This window comes from Schistocerca gregaria, chromosome 8, assembly GCF_023897955.1.
Source record: "Schistocerca gregaria isolate iqSchGreg1 chromosome 8, iqSchGreg1.2, whole genome shotgun sequence".
NCBI lineage: Eukaryota > Metazoa > Arthropoda > Insecta > Orthoptera > Acrididae > Schistocerca > Schistocerca gregaria.
In genome coordinates this window covers 175,205,120-175,223,566 of record NC_064927.1, presented here as the reverse complement: position 1 = coordinate 175,223,566, position 18,447 = coordinate 175,205,120, and the positions used below count along the sequence as shown (strand labels likewise).

The 18,447-nt window shown below is 43.5% G+C and overlaps 1 protein-coding gene across 1 annotated transcript in view; it reads left to right on the top strand.

Annotated features, from left to right (window-relative positions):
- Positions 1–18,447, top strand: part of LOC126285102 (synaptotagmin-7-like) — a 351,548-nt gene that overhangs the window by 236,831 nt on the left and 96,270 nt on the right. The window lies entirely within an intron of this gene.

The following is an 18,447-nucleotide window of genomic DNA, read 5'->3' as shown; positions in this document are numbered from 1 at the left end:
CTCCTCTAGTAACACGGTGTTGGCTCTCCTGCCAACCACGACATTGGGTCTTAACATCTGAGGTCATCAGTCCCCTATAACTCAGAAAAAATTAAACCTAACTAACCTAAGGACATCACACACATCCACGCCCGAGGCAGGATTCGAACTTGCAGTCGCTCGGTTCCGGACTGAAGCGTCTAGAACCACTCGGACACCGCGGCCGGCCTTTATTTTAGGATAAAGACACAATTTCTCTTAACCGGTAACGATACAGGGTAGGTATGGTCACTGTTTTACACCAGCCAATTGATGATGAGCAAAAAGCGATGTACTTCGTTTTTGCGATCTTCGTTTAGAGCTTTCGGTACCCATAAAACCGGTTTTTAACGCTTCCCCGTCACATGAACATGTCACTCAATGGTGAAATGATCGCAGTTCTTCACATTTGTCAGTTTTCGAGTAAACGGACGTGGATCATAGTGGATTAATACGTTTAAGCGATCTTCAACAAATCCGGATGGTATTCCTGAACGTGGAGAGGTACTAATATCGAAACGACCCCCCTTAAAACTGGAAAATCTTGTTCTTGACGTGCTCTGCCGTATGTCATTATCCGCATACACGGTGGAAATGTTTCTGACAGTTTCCGCTGCTGACACCTCTCTAAACCACTCAAACAGAAGGAAATGTCGGAAACGTTCTAATTTTTCCACTTCGATTTTCTAGCGTCCACAGCTCTACTTACTATCTCGAAGTGACAAAATGATAATATGTAACTGAAGCAGCAGCAGTGAACTACAAATGAAAGCTGGCAATCCATATATAAACCCACAACAACAGGAATATCAACATGCAAAACAAAAACGGTACTAATCTATGACCAACCTACTACTGTGCAGCTTAATATGCGATTATTGAAACAGTGATCAACTTGGTACTCATAAAAAAAATATTCAACTTCATTCTTTTATTTTATACACTAGGTCAAAGACGTGACTCCAGGAAGCGGTGTTTCCACCGTCTCAAGTGAAGCACCCATTTCTAACTTCTTTTTTTATGTATTTAATGGAGCGGGGTAGAGTTGTATGGAGATGATTACGGAACGCATTTTGCCCCTCTTTTCGGTACAGCAGTAGTAGTTGGAGCGTCCCACAATGAGAAACTCGCGTCGCTACGCGAAAACAGAGGCGCGGTACCTCAAAGAATTCCTGCTCTCTCGTTTCTCGCAGAGATACATTTTTGAAAACTGGAAACAGCGCACAGAGAGGAAGAGCGCTTAAAAACATTATGCTCTGACGCTTTAGAAGCGACGCGTTTTGTTTGCACCGCTCGCATACCATGCGGCCGGCTGTCCACAGAATATAGCAGAAGACAGCGGTAGCGGTGAAACACTTCATGGACACCTCCCAACTGTATCAGCTAGAGTTCAGTTCGAGCTCTGTTTACTTTTTATTTTTTGATGAAATGTTATCTGTATAGATCTAAGATTTGTATAATCACTGCACTTCGAATGAATATTTTTCGAACATTCCGGTGTTTGAGGAGGTATTTTTTGATCTTCTTCTCTTACGTCCTTTGTAGTTTTGAGGCAGAAACAATACTAAAGAAGAATATGAGCTACTTCAGAAAGCATGTAGTACAACACGTTTATTTAGTTGAAGAATACAATGGGAAATGTGGAAGAGCTGTATACTGTTTGACTTCATTACGTTTGTGAAAATCGTTTTATTGTCTGATGTTTTCTGTATAATACGGTTCCGCGTAATGGATTCAGTGCTTATACAATTCTCTGCGTGTTTAATGCGTATTTCGATACTAATATCAATAAAAAAACAAGCTTCGTTTTAGCCGTAGAGCGCCACGCATCTCTTATAGTTTCTAAGACGAAGAACAACATGTGTCAGTTGTCCACGGTTTTGTTGATAGCGGTTTTGACCCTCGTCCATGGGGTCCCAAGTCCGATTCCCAACTAGGCAACAGGACACATACTGCAACGTGTTGACTGAAATGCTAATCATTCCTGCAAAACATGTCCATGTCATGTGAATAGCAACACCCTGTCTCTAGTCATTCAAGTTGTTCTGTTTGTTCTGAACATGTGTGTACGTAAACGATACATAGCCTGTATCAGGCACACAAAAATTCAGACCGCAGCTTACTTGACCGAAGGTAGAGAGAATTCGATTGATGTAAAACAGAGCTGGCTACGAACATATTGAAGCAATAGCTTAGAGATTAACATGTGGGCTATGCACAGTGTTTATCAGGATTTCATCAACATACGGTATGTCACATTGCCAACTATTTTTGTATAAAAACGTACCCATTCTAATGAGTAGCTTGTGAGCTATGCTTAAGAATGAAGCACGTTGGTCATATACCGAACGTACAGTAGCTACATCTTGCATTTTTTTTATTTTGGTTGGCATTAGGAAAGTTAAATAGAAGTTAAAAGACTCTATCGGCATAGGTATAAAGAAGCGTCGTGAGCTTGCAGCGTTTCTTTGTAGCTTGATTTGAAGACCTCCTCGGTAGCTACACTACCATAGGTCTCAAGAACGGCCAGGCAATCGTCCTTCGTAGAATTCCAACGACCAGAGTCAGTGGTTCGGTGCATGTTCCCAGTAGCCGTTCGCCTGGGTGAAGGCGTACCTACACACGACCATCTGGTGTAACAAGGAACACGATCAATCCGACCAGATGACACGTTTAGATTGGTCCACTGTCCAGTGTTGATGTACCTGTACCCATTGCAGTCGCCGTTGACTCAACATCGAGGCGCGTATGCGTCGTCTTCTGCACAGCCTCATGTGAGTTGAACCATGTTCTATAAATCATTAATGACTGTACTAACATTTTACTCTGTCGCCAGATATTTCACAGATGGACGCGTAGCCGGCTTTATAGAGAGGGTAAGCCTCAGGCTTCAGCAGTCGATAATGAGACGTGGACACCCAGTATCTTGTCGTGTACTCACGTTTTCACTGTCCTTCAACGACACATGCCTAAGACAGTAGCATTAAAACAGCCGAACATCTTCGCAATTTTAAAGACACTAGCCCACAGGTGTGGGACTGTAAGAAGATGCCCTTGGTCCAAGTTGCTTGTGTTGTTTGGTTTTCCCATTTCTGACCAGTGTTTTAAACAAAAAGTGGCGATGTGCAGTAAAATGTTATATCCTCCTTAATGAAGATACTTATTTCATGCTCCGGCCAGTCCGGAACCGAGACACATTAAATATATTTATCTGAAACTATTTCAGTTAAAAAATAAAAGGAAAAATATTTCTTGATTGAGTTTACTTGTTAATATGAGACTTTGTACTTCTTTCTTCGAACCTGAACCCTCCAGATATGTGTCAGTGACTGCCGATATCGTTACTCAGTACGAACTTAACATATGTCACTCTAGCAAACACTGGCTTACTTATATATAGTATTACGGTTAGTTCTAAAATATTTTAGTTTTCTGATGACAATAGATTGGTAGCAAAGGATGTTGCGTGCAACATTGGCCCGGTTTCAAATAGTCCAGTTCGTATTATACGTTCATGGATTGTAGAAAGTAAACTAACGCTAAATCACGGTAAGACTCAGTTTGTACAGTTTCTAGCACACAATTCAGCAACCTCCGACGTTTTTAATTTCACAGATTGGGCATATTATTAGTGAAACTGAACAGTTCAAATTTATAAGTGTTCGGATAGATAGTAAATTATCCCGGAAAGACCGCGTTCAGTATCTTCTTCAAAGACTTAATGCTATCAATTTTACAATTCGAACGGTATCTAAAGTAAGTGATCGTTCGACGTGAAAATTAGTCCACTTTCATTATTTTCATTTGATTATGTCGTATGGCATTCTAAAAGGATATTTTTGGCTCATAAACGGGCATTTTGGGCAATGAGTGGTGTAAGTTCGCGAATCTTTTGTCGACCCCTCTTCACTAGTCTGGGTATTTTGGCACTGGACTCTCAATATACACTCCTTGGAAATGGAAAAAAGAACACGTTGACACCGGTGTGTCAGACCCACCATACTTGCTCCGGACACTGCGAGAGGGCTGTACAAACAATGATCACACGCACGGCACAGCGGACACACCAGGAACTACGGTGTTGGCCGTCGAATGGCGCTAGCTGCGCAGCATTTGTGCACCGCCGCCGTCAGTGTCAGCCAGTTTGCCGTGGCATACGGAGCTCCATCGCAGTCTTTAACAGTGGTAGCATGCCGCGACAGCGTGGACGTGAACCGTATGTGCAGTTGACGGACTTTGAGCGAGGGCGTATAGTGGGCATGCGGGAGACCGGGTGGACGTACCGCCGAATTGCTCAACACGTGGGGCGTGAGGTCTCCACAGTACATCGATGTTGTCGCCAGTGGTCGGCGGAAGGTGAACGTGCCCGTCCACCTGGGACCGGACCGCAGCCACGCACGGATGCACGCCAAGACCGTAGGATCCTACGCAGTGCCGTAGGGGACCGCACCGCCACTTCCCAGTAAATTAGGGACACTGTTGCTCCTGGGGTATCAGCGAGGACCATTCGCAACCGTCTCCATGAAGCTGGGTTACGGTCCCGCACACCGTTAGGCCGTCTTCCGCTCACGCCCCAACATCGTGCAGCCCGCCTCCAGTGGTGTCGCGACAGGCGTGAATGGAGGGACGAATGGAGACGTGTCGTCTTCTGCGATGAGAGTCGCTTCTGCCTTGGTGCCAGTGATGGTCGTATGCGTGTTTGGCGCCGTGCAGGTGAGCACCACAATCAGGACTGCATACGACCGAGGCATACAGGGCCAACACCCGGCATCATGGTGTGGGGAGCGATCTCCTACACTGGCCGTACACCTCTGGTGATCGTCGAGGGGACACTGAATGGTGCACGGTACATCCACACCGTCATCGACCCATTGTTCTACCATTCCTAGACCGGCAAGGGAACTTGCTGTTCCAACAGGACAATACACGTCCGCATGTATCCCGTGCCACCCAACGTGCTCTAGAAGGTGTAAGTCAACTACCCTGGCCAGCAAGATCTCCGGATCTGTCCTCCATTGAGCATGTTTGGGACTGGATGAAGCGTCGTCTCACGTGGTCTGCACGTCCAGCACGAACGCTGGTCCAACTGAGACGCCAGGTGGAAATGGCGTTTCAAGCCGTTCCACAGGACTACATCCAACATCTCTACGATCGTCTCCATGGGAGAATAGCAGGCTGCATTGCTGCGAAAGGTGGATATACACTGTACTAGTGCCGACATTGTGCATGCTCTGTTGCCTGTGTCTATGTGCCTGTGGTTCTGTCAGTGTGATCATGTGATGTATCTGACCCCAGGAATGTGTCAATAAAGTTTCCCATTCCTGGGACAATGAATTCACTGTGTTCTTATTTCAATTTCCAGGAGTGTATATATCTTTTACTGTCGTTTACTGTTAACAATATCAGCTTATTCCCAAGAATTAGCAGCTTTCACTCAATTAATACTCGGCAGAAATCGCATCTCCATTTGGATCGTACTTCCTGAACACTTGTGCAGAAAGATTTGCAGTATACTGCTGTATCTGTTTCCAAGAAGCTACCACAAGAATTCAATAATGTTAGCAGTAATCCATGCACTCTCAGATCGAATATATTAAACGTAATCAGATAGCGTAGCGCTCTTCGCATTTGCTTGCGAGACGGGATGGCGAGACATACCCACATCATATCAATCCTACGGCTTAGATCCTGTACGGTGCACCGGACACAATGACTCTGGTTCCTATGCGGATTCATCCCCTCATTTAGGCAAATGTTTGCTATGATTCCAACTACTCACCTCAGAAAAGGCGACACACGAACAGTTAAAATACGATAACACGGAAAACAAAGTTTACACGTTTCATAAACAGATGGCGGGCATGACTTCCATAGAGCGTCGCGAAGGGCATCCGCAACTAAAGTTTAATAATAATCAATTTGTCAGAATTAAACACTGGGAACCGTCCTGAACAGCATAAACGCAAACAAAAGAAGAAGAAGAGGTCTTGCAGGAAATTAGCGATTTCCACATCACTGAAATATTTTTCCGGACAAATCCTCTCTCGGGCCGCAGGTTTAAACTTCGTTTACGTTTCAGGAAATTATTAATCTATACACTAATTTTCCGTGAGAAGTACGTTGTAATACTACAGCTGATATAGTGAGTAAAGTAAGCAAAATGTTTTGAAGGTAATGACACAAACTACCGCATGAAAATCTTATCTGCTGATGAAAATGGCTCAAATGGCTGGCAGTTGATTCCTACACAAGCGAATTTACCTAGCACTTTTGTCGTGAATGTGTGGCCGTCCGGTCACATAAATTACCGCTACGGTGTTGACCTTTCGTTACACTGCGTATAGATATTAATCATCACACAAAGCGCCTCTTTCATTTATGGTACATGCAGTTAGTTCATTGTAGCATTTTCAAGTGAAAAAATTACTGTTTACCTATTGAAATATTTAGATTTCCATCCGTAGCAGCAACAGTTACCCACCATTGCTGTTACTAATAAATAAATGTGTAGAAACAAGGCATACAACGGGATGTGAAAAGTATTTAAAACAACAGTTACAACAGGCGGCTTCCAACATTACGAGGGTACTTTCTAATACAGAGCGCTTGCAACGAAGAAGAAAGTAATAAACGACTATATAAAGGTAAATAAGAACACACTGATTATTATAGCCACTAATACATAACAAACAAAGACGTAGAACGTAAATAAATTAATCGCCCACCACAAACATTAAAAAATGTTTGTACGATTCCGTCCACTCAGAATAATTCCCGTTATTTCTAGAGGAGTCTCTTCCTCACAAAATAACACGCACGGACCAGATGAGATACCTACACATTATTTTTACAGATAATGTGAAGAAACTTGCTCCTCTCCTAGCAAAAGTTTATCATAGGCCGCTGGAGCAATGAAGGGTACCTACCAAATCGAAAAAAGCACAGATCATTCAAGTTTTCAAGAAGCGTCATGGGACAGGTCCACATTTAGTTCACGTCAGTATGTTGTGGAATTATGGAACCGTTCTATGCTCGAGAATTCCGACGATTTTGGAGAACCAAAATCTCGTCTGCAAAAGTCGACGTGTATTCTGCAAGCGGATGTCTTACGAATCTCAACTCTGTCTGTTTCCCGACGAGATCTGTGGCGTTGCAGTCAACGGCGCTCCGTCTGATGCCGCTGCCGCGTTCTCTTGACCTCCGCAAGGCATTTTACCTCGTGTACTGTAACAATTTCAAGTTCACCGAGTACTGGATCACATCTCCGACTGGATTCAAGATTTCTATGTAGTCATAAGTCAACACATCACTCTTAACGGAATAAAATCGGCACATGTAAAGGTAATTTCCGGAGTACCAAAGATTGTGTGATAGGACCATTATTGTTCGCAGGAGATGCTCTTGTCGGTAAGAAATTAGCAAAGTCTGATCAGAGTATCTACACTCCTGGAAATTGAAATAAGAACACAGTGAATTCATTGTCCCAGGAAGGGGAAACTTTATTGACACATTCCTGGGGTCAGATACATCACATGATCACACTGACAGAACCACAGGCACATAGACACAGGCAACAGAGCATACACAATGTCGGCACTAGTACAGTGTATACCCACCTTTCGCAGCAATGCAGGCTGCTATTCTCCCATGGAGACGATCGTAGAGATGCTGGATGTAGTCCTGTGGAACGGCTTGCCATGGCATTTCCACCTGGCGCCTCAGTTGGACCAGCGTTCGTGCTGGACGTGCAGACCGCGTGAGACGACGCTTTATCCAGTCCCGAACATGCTCAATGGGGGACAGATCCGGGGATATTGCTGGCCAGGGTAGTTGACTTACACCTTCTAGAGCACGTTGGGTGGCACGGGATACATGCGGACGTGCATTGTCCTGTTGGAACAGCAAGTTCCCTTGCCGGTCTAGGAATGGTAGAACGATGTGTTCGATGACGGTTTGGATGTACCGTGCACTATTCAGTGTCCCCTCGACGATCACCAGAGGTATACGGCCAGTGTAGGAGATCGCTCCCCACACCATGATGCCGGGTGTTGGCCCTGTATGCCTCGGTCGTATGCAGTCCTGATTGTGGCGCTCATCTGCACGTCGCCAAACACGCATACAACCATCATTGGCACCAGGGCAGAAGCGACTCTCATCGCTGAAGACGACACGTCTCCATTCGTCCCTCCATTCACGCCTGTCGCGACACCAGTGGAGGCGGGCTGCACGATGTTGGGGCGTGAGCGGAAGACGGCCTAACGATGTGCAGGACCGTAGCCCAGCTTCATGGAGACGGTTGCGAATGGTCCTCGCCGATACCCCAGGAGCAACAGTGTCCCTAATTTGCTGGGAAGTGGCGGTGCGGTCCCCTACGGCACTGCGTAGGATCCTACGGTCTTGGCGTGCATCCGTGCGTCGCTGCGGTCCGGTCCCAGGTCGACGGGCACGTTCACCTTCCGCCGACCACTGGCGACAACATCGATGTATTGTGGAGACCTCACGCCCCACGTGTTGAGCAATTCGGCGGTACGTCCACCCGGCCTCCCGCATGCCCACTATACGCCCTCGCTCAAAGTCCGTCAACTGCACATACGGTTCACGTCCACGCTGTCCCGGCATGCTACCAGTGTTAAAGACTGCCATGGAGCTCCGTATGCCGCGGCAAACTGGCTGACACTGACGGCGGCGGTGCACAAATGCTGCGCAGCTTGCGCCATTCGACGGCCAACACTGCAGTTCCTGGTGTGTCCGCTGTGCCGTGTGTGTGATCATTGCATGTACAGCCCTCTCGCAGTGTCCGGAGCAAGTATGGTGGGTCTGACACACCGGTGTCAATGTGTTCTTTTTTCCATTTTCAGGAGTCTATTTGCAGACTGATCTGCACCGGATTGATGAATGGTGCAGGCTCTGACAATTCTCACCGACTGTAAATAAATGTACATTTTGCGCATACACAGGAAACGAAATCCACGACAGTAAAACTGCAGTATTGATGAGAAATTACCGGGAACAGTATCTACCATAAAAAGCTAGTAGTATCTCTCCAAGGCGACCGTCAGTGGAATGAGGACATAAAACTAATACTAGGAAAAACAGATGTAAGACTGAGATTCATATCAAGAATCTTCCATGAAAGAAGTGGCTCACGAGGCGTCTGTAGATTGAGTATTGTTCATGAATCTTTGCTTCTTACCTGATAGGACTGATAGAAGAAACGAACAAGATGCAACGAAGAGCGAAACATTTCGCCACGGAAGCGTTTACTCAGCGCCCGATCGTTTCGAAGATACTGTGCGATCTCAAGTAGCACATTTTAAGAAACGGGCGTTGTGTGTCATGGAGAGGTTTCTATTGAAATTTCTAGAACTCCCTCTGGGAAGAGTCGGACGATGTGTTAATTCCTCACACTCACATCTCGCGAAGGCCCGTGTTGAGAAAATTCGAGAAACTAGAGCTAATACAGAGGTTTGCTGACAGTCATTCTTTCCACGAGCGATTAGGGAGTAGGACGGGCAAGCAGGATTGGTAGTATCGGAAGTACACTCCTTACGGAGTATGATGTAGATGTACATGTAATGTCTATATCTACAATCATTCCGCAAGCCACCATACGGTGGTGCCGGCCGCGGTGGTCTCGCGGTTCTAGGTGCTTCAGTCCGGAACCGTGCGACTGTTACGGTCGCAGGTTCGAATCCTGCCTCGGGCATGGATGTGTGTGATGTCCTTAGGTTAGTTAGTTTTAAGTAGTTCTAAGTTGTAGGGGACTGATGACCTCAGATTGGTCACATAAGACTCAGAGCCATTTGAACCACCATACGGTGTGCGGTGGAAGGTACATTGTGCTCACTATCACTTCCCGTGTTTCATGTTCCATTTGCAAATGGTTCGTGGGAAGAACGACTGCTGGCAAGCCTACATGCGGGTTCGAAACTCTCTAATTTTACTTTCGTGGTCCATTCGCGAGATACGTGTAGCGTCTATCAGCAACAGCACCTACGAAGGCACATCTAATTTTGAGCGCTCATTTTATCCTCTCTCTCCCCCTGAAATTATTTTCCCTCTACGGCTACCTCTAGACCGGGGAAGTTTTCCTTTGATTTCTCAACACAGATCCGGTCACGCTGTTTGATTTCCTAACACCTGCAAATATATGTCTATCGTTGACGATCCCACATAGAACCTCCTCATTTGTTATCAGTCCTGCTAATTTTCAACACCATTCTCCCCAGCATCCCACCCATAGCATTTCAACGAACTTCCATGATGCTGGAATAGCTCTAGGTCCGAAACTTCTGTTAATCAGCACATAGAAAAACCAGTCCAAAGTGCCAATTTTACTTCTTTTATTCAATCGATATCTAGTTTCGGGCCGAGATCCAATTTAAAAATATCGTAACATAGTCAAAAATAGTATTTTTGAAGATCTGAAAACCATGTAAAAATGTGTAACCTACAGTCACAGCACTGTAACTATTCGTTTCTCATTTTTGACATGTTTTCACCTCTTCAGAAATACCGCTTCTGACTATGTTACGATGATTTTAAATGGGTCTCGGCCCGATACTAGTCATCAAATGAATAAAATTTGCAACTTTTGATTTCTTTTTCGTTATCCTCATAACACTTGTGTTCGCTTATTTTCCGATTTTCTAATTGTTGTTACGACAGAAAATTGAGCTCAAAATGAATTTAATGGTTATAACAAGTCCTGGGAGCTGCAATTATTTTCTTCCCTGCTGTGTGTAATGACAGAACTATGATACTAGGAGAAAAAAAACAACGTCAGACATAAGAAGTATATAAAACATTTTTGGTTGCTGCCTCTGCGAAGACAAGTGTTACATATTCCTGTATTTGTGAAAGCCGTTCACAGTAAGGACATACCACTACCTTCCACTGAAATTTGCATTTCTCATATTCGATGCATTGCGGAAAATTAGTTACGTGATCAGATGGTAGTTTTGAACTTTATTTCCTCAGCATAGACGCCACGAAGCTGTAATGATATAATGGACTTTACCCGTAAAATTGTGTCAAATTCATAACGGAAATTTGCTGTATCAAATGTGCAGTTTTGTCCAATTTAAATTGTCATGATTAGGTCGGTTTACAAATTACATATACTTTCCATTTACATCGGTAAGAGACAGCATGGTTTTACTGGAAATTTTAATTTTAGATGATTGCGAGAACGCATTAGTCAACTGCTATCCGGTATCCTATTATCGTTACGATATCATCACCTATAACAAATCTAATTCATTTTAATGAAACAAATTATAGTGTTTACTTGCTATTAAAACTGAGTCTGAACGTTGTTATCTCCTGTGAGAGACAGCGTATAAAATTTCTTTTCTCTCAGTTGTGTTCAGTTTCTAAGGTAGAGCTTAGCGCGTGATTGCATTTTATCAAACGCAGTTACCGAAGATGGTCTTTACACCTATTGTGTACATTCAGGACGCTATAACTTCTGATTCTTAGCCCTTTTGTTAAGCTTGAAGTATGATTATTATTGTGTACTCATTTTGTTCAGTTATATCTCCAGTTTCACCGGCAATAGTACATTGTATTGTACAGTAACCAGACAGTACGACTCCGTACTAACCGCAAATTCTCTTACGCGAAATGTACGTTGGCGTCAGTAAATTCATTATACTGTAAGCTGTAAATACCGGTTCTCTAAATTTTCTCAGCAGCTTTAATCGAAAATAACGCGCCTTCGCTCCAGTGATTCACATTTGAGTTCCCGAAACACCTCCGTAATACACCTAAGTTTCGATCGAATCTATCAGTAACAAACCTAGCACCAAATTCCTTTGCTGTCCACCTTTAATCTGACATGGTGGGGATCTCAAGCGCTCGAGCAGTACTAAAGAATGTTTCTCACTATTGTCCCAGTATGCGGTCTCCTTTACATGTCAACCACACTTTTCTGAAACTCCCCCAACTAACCGAAGTCGACAATTCGCCTTTCCTACTACAATACTTGCATGCTCGTTCCATTTCTTATTGGTTATCAACGTTACACCTAGATAGTTAATCGACCTGACTGTAATGTGGTAAACTATTAATGATGTATTCGAATAATGTGGAACGGATTTTCCCACCATTTGAATTAACTTCCATTTTACTAGTTTACACCTAGGTGTCATTCATAAGAACAATTAGAAATTTTCCCTATGGCTCCCATTCATCTCCAATTAGAAACTTTGTTTAAGTAATCTTGCATCCTCCAGAGTCACTCAACTGTTGGCACACCCATACAGTAATCAGCGAACAGCCACAGAATACTGCTTATCCTGTCCTTAAAGTCATATATATATATATATATATATATATATATATATATATATATATATATATAGAGAGAGAGAGAGAGAGAGAGAGAGAGAGAGAGAGAGAATAAGCATTCCTATCACGCTTACCTAGAGCACTCATGACGATACCCCCTGTCTCTAATGAACACTCGCCTTCGATGACTACGCTCTAGGACCTACTACTTAAGAAGTAATAAAGTAACCCACATGTCTAGAAACTCAGTCGGTATGCTCGGAGATACGTTAACGGTCTGCAGTGGGACACTGTGCCAGAGGCTTTTCGGAGATTTAGGAATGTGGAATCTGCTGTTGCGCTTCATCTACAGCACGAACGATATCATGTGAGACAAAGGCAAGCTGTATATGAAACTTATTCGCAGTTGCGAATATAGGGAACCATCAGTTCTATAATGAAATGACGACAATGAATATTAGTTTCGGACCAGTACTCGGGCCCGAATTTCGTGCTTATCGCCAGCGGTCCCCTTACCATTAGGCTATTCGAGTACGGCTCACGGGCAGACTCAAACTTCCGCATGTTTTCAGCCATTTGTCTACAACCTGTACTCGTACATCCGTCATGTATATTCCTGTACAGGTGAGGCATTTTACGTGAAAGTCGCTTGGCCAATGTCGGCACACAAATACGAGGGTCACTCCAAAAGAAATGCACATTATATTTTTATAAATCCATTTTTTATTCTACACATTTCAAAGTTTTACAGTGTGTAGGCACATTCTTTACGAACAATAGTTTCATTTCTCCACATAATTTTCATCCATCTCAACTGCCTTATGCCATCTTGGAAGCAGCACCTGTATAACCGCACGGTAAAATTCTGGACCAACCTGTTGGAGCCACTGTTTGGCAGCGTGCACAAGGCAGTCATCATCTTCAAACCTTGTTCCACGAAGAGAGCCTTTCAGTTTCCCAAAGAGACGATAGTCACCTGGAGCCAAGTCAAGACTGTAAGGCGCGTGTTTGAGTGTTGTCCATCGGAGTTTTGTGATCGCTTCCATGGGTTTTTGACAGACATGTGGCCGTGCGTTGTCGTGCAACAGCAAAACATCCTGCTTTTGCCGATATGGTCGAACACGACTCAGTCGAGATTGAGGTTTCTTCAGTATCGTCACATATACATCAGAATTTATGGTGGTTCCACTTGCCATCATGTCCACGAGCAAGAGTCCTTCAGACTCGAAGAACACCGTAGTCATAACTTTTCCAGCATAAGGTGTGGTTCTGATTTTTTTTCTTGGGTGAATTTGCATGATGCCACTCCACTGATTGCCTCTTGGTCTCTGGTGAAAAATAATGGAGCCATGTTTCATCACCTCTCACAATTCGTCCAAGAAATTCATCTCTACCATTCTCGTACTGTTCCAAAAGTTCGCTTCATACGGTTTTTCAGGTTTCTTTGTGAGTCACTGTCAACATCCTGGGAATCCACCTGGCACAAACCGTTTTTAACGCCAACACTCTCAGTATGCTGCAAACACTTCCTTCCCCTATCCCAACGTAGTGTGACAATTCGTTCACTGTGATGCGCCTGTGAGCAGTCACCAATTCGTTAACTGTCTGCACATTGTCTGGAGTGTGTGAAGAACGAGGCCTTCCGGTGCGCGGACAATCCTAAATATTGCCGTGCCCACTTTCATCAAGTAACCTGCTTGCCCACCGACTGACTGTACTGCGATCGACAGTATCATCTCCATACACGTTTTAGAACCTCTTGTGGATGTTTCCCACTGTCTCGTTTTCGCAGCACAGGAATTCTATGACAGCACGTTGCTTCTGACGAACGTCAAGTGTAGCAGCCATCTTGAAGACAAGTGACGGCACCACTCACGGGAACAGGTTGAACTAAGTTTGAAAACAAGCGGGAAAGATGTATCTACACACTGTAAAACTTTCACACACGCAGAATGAAAACTGTATTTTTACAAAAATCGTGTTCATTTCTTTTGGAGTGACCCTAGTACAATAATGCAGTTCCTATGGTATTCCGAATTACCATGGCTGACGACATCTGGAGGTTTGGGTCGGCCCGTGACTCGTGCTCGAAAAGCCTAATGAACCGCGAAAAGCAGCAAATCCAGGTTCGAATACCGGTCCGGCAAAATTTCCATTTTCGCAATCACTGCGTAGCTGATGGTTGTCCCAATTCGCAACTGCCAGTACATTTCATGTATTTCATAATGGCGGGAACCACCCCAGCATTCGGCCCCTTCGGCGGTTCATTCGTGTCCAAAGAAACAGTGCATCGTAATTTGGAATACAACAGGCACTGCAAAATCGTAAAGGCAGGCTGAGTTTTGCACTACAGACATGTCCTTAATCGGTGATGATCTGTTGACTGAAGTTTTCCGAACCAAGGAAGTTAATTTTACAGGAATTGAAATCTATGAGACGAGTTTTCGTCAGTTTGTAGAGACCGCAAACTACAATGATAGGGACCAACACGGAAGTCACAGTAACGAAGGCTATTTGAAAGCAAAGGCAGCAGTTTAATACTTTCAACATACTGACCACGAGGCGCGCGAAATGAATAAAAGTCGACACACGGAAGGACCCACACCTGCTACCTGAGATGAGGACTGTTGTGAAATGTAGAGTGGCGCCCACAGAGCTGACCGTTACAAAAATAATCAACTGCAGATACGCAGTTACATCGTGGAACAGCCGTTTGCAGATGTCTGGTAGAAAGAAGAGAGGTAGAGGAAAACGAAAGTGTGGGGCATGTTGATTCAATTCATTTCGTGAACTGGCTCCAAGCGTTCTGGAGATGCGCCAAAGAAAGGAAAGAACTTCGTTATCGTCCGGGCCCGAACGTAGGCCGCATGCTGATTAGGAGCACGCACCGACCTGGAGCCAGCTGCCGCCGAAAACTAAGGGAGTTCACTCAATGCGGTCTCATCCGTCCGTCCTGGCATTCCGTATTACATTGGCGCCGCTTGCTGCGTAAAGATGTCTACCTCTTACTATACCGCATCATTAAATGTTTCATTTTACGATATTCTTATCGGATAGGAGTTGCATCTAGTACATAGTACGTATATCTTCGTTAAGTGTATATAAAAGTTTTAGAAAAAGGAGAAAAATGCTATATCTTGAAATTCGTCCAAATTTAGACTGCTCGAAATTTTATCTGAAAGAGTGTGTAGTTACTTTTATTGCTTGGAGTAAGAGCCTGATGGTTCGGTCCCCGACTGTCAGTTTGATTCGCTTCTTTGCTTTTGTAGGTTACCAACTGTCCTCTTCTACTGACATACCAGCTGCTCCGTGCATAGTCATCTATGTGTCTCATGCGTTCATTTTTAACGACTCGTGTTGTGACATTATTCTTCTGCCACAGAGCCGACTACGGTTTTCATCAACTCATGTGATACGAGCCCAATACTTCTCTTCCACTCACAAATGCTTCTAAGCACTATGGGACTCAACACCTGAGGTCATCGGTCCCTTAGAATTGCTTAAACCTAACTAACCGAAGGACATCACACACATGGAGGTCAGAGGCAGGATTCGAACCTCCGTCAGTAGCAGCCACGTGGTTCCGGACTGGAGCGCCTGGAACCGCTCGTCAACAAAGGCCGGAGTCTTCTCTCTCTCTCATTAGGCAAAATTTTTGTCAACTCGTCGCAGAACGTGTAGTCCTTAGACATTCCTCTGCAACACCATGCTTCACAGGCTTAAACTACTACATTTACATAACTATTCGGCACTGGTCTACTTAGTGAACCCTTCGTTGAGCCCAAGTCCGAGGCGACTGAAATAAAGGGCAGATGGCTGCTGTCCTAAAATCACAGAACGGATTCTTAAATCGATGTGAAAATCACTTTGTAACCTCTAAACATTTCTTCAAATTATCCATGGAACATGTAACTAACTTTAGTCCTTCAGTTTAAGAGTCTCTTCTCTTGTTGAATAGTTCTAACTTTAAGAAAGAAAAGTAGTGTTAAACATAGAGGTAGGAATTTGCGGCGTTAAAAAGTCGTTTTTGATGGAAAATATATACTTATATCCGTCAATTCCTTGTCACTGTCAAGATTTTGGAGCAATATTTAAGAACGAGTGAATCAAAAATGACAATCACACGATGGTTTAGTTTCGTTTCATTGTTACCTTTTGTCAAATAGTAAAGTAAAATCTTTTTCAATGACTGTATTAGAATTAGGTAAGGTAGTAAACATCTTGAATGTAGTATACAAGTTTGCTACTAGACGAGATAAATAACTGACTAAGGCACGAATAGAGAGGATATGAAGTGCAGACTTGTAACAGCAAGACAATATTTTCTTAGAAAGAGAGATTTTTTATTATCTAATGTAAATTTGAGAGGCATGAAATGTTCTCGCATCCATTCGTCCCGGTAATAGCCGAAAACGCAGAGAAAAATTGACAATAAACGATATACGCAAGAGGATAATGGAAGCGTCTAGGAAGTTTTGTTGCAAAACAGTGATGTAGATTACTGGAATGAATTGGATAACTAAAAAAAAAATACTGAACAGAACTGGGCAGAAAATAAATTTATACATACATCCTGAATCACGAAGGTATGGTCACTCTGTTAAAGTGTGTTGGCGAGTGGTAATATTTGTAGCTGTAGGCCGAGTATACATCCAAGCTAAGACGTACGTAGTATAGTTTTGATGTGTACTCTACTCCAGGAATGTATATGATTTATTCAAATCTTTTCCGATGTAGTTGTTTTCATATAATTATTTTAAGGCATGATATGGAAAGCTGGTACTCTGTACTATACTTCTAAGGCATGTGAATGAACTATAGTTTCAACTATGTGATGTTTTCAAGTTTCTTGGATGTGTCTGTTCCTATGATGCCGGTCGTTGTGGTTGTGCTCGGTGGAAAAATTGTATGTACATAAAATTCTCATGCTTGTCACATGTTTTCACTGTTTTATTCTTATTAAGATACGGCATTATGAAGCATCATACATTATATTTACATTGTCTTTGGATGAAAGATCTTCGGCGCAGCTTTGTGACCTGGATCGTACTTGTATGCTAGACTGCCACTATTTCATTTTTTGCTGGTTGAGGCATTGCTATAGTACTGGATACGTATATTAAAAGTTATTACCGTTTGGACACGGCCATGTTGTTCATTTATATCTGTGCCATAAATGTAATGTGTTCGTGTCACTGTAAAGTTTCAAACTGCTGTTTTCTTTGGAAATTATGCTTTGTTTCGTTGTTCATGAAATCTTTTTTCGATTCATTCGTTTTTACGGGACCATGAGGACGGTTTATGGCCGAAACCGAATGTGAGTAAATTGTTTACAAGACACCACTGTGTCATTAAGCTTGTCTGCTAGGGAGAATATATTGAGTAGTAAGAGCCATTTTACACCAGGGCCTAAATAAAATTTCTCCGGGCAGAGAGAATAAGTTAAAGTGAAAACTGCAGGTTATAAAAATATGAGCTTTTATATAAAATGTATATGCTCCGAAATGGCACCAGAGCATTTTACCACCCTGTCGCTGCCTTAAAAATCAGTTTTTTGTGTTGGAGAACGGCAAGGGAAAAGCATCGGAACCGTTTACGGCATTGTATTACTCTTCATGTGTTGTGCATCACCCTCCGACGTGCAGTCTTCGTCACCGTCACCCGAGATGAAACTGGATGCTGTGCTGCAGCTGAGCTGATGTTTTACCGTTGGTTTTGCCCCATGTGGTTCTGTGCTCATCATAGCTCTGCACATTCTGTAACGGAGCACTCGCATTCTCATCTTCTACAACATAGATTGGTTATTCACATTTACGCTTCTATGGTGATGCTTGCCGAGTAGGGGAGGGATTTTGTGATTGCCATTACCTGGAAAGACTGTCTTTTTAGCGCCAGAAAATGGTGTCCACCTTTTGTAATTTTTAGAATTTGTATAGTGACTAGTCAGTCTCTATAGGTTCGGTAATTTCATTATAGGCGTCACAATGAAAGATAATGTCGTGTGTTCACGTATGACTGCATAGGCAAATGTCATTGTCTTTAGCTAATGTACCTTACCTTTACAGGGGTTTGCATGTAAAACAAATAATTTCCTAGTGCTTAGTACGATCTAACGTATTTCTTTCCCCGTTGTGAATG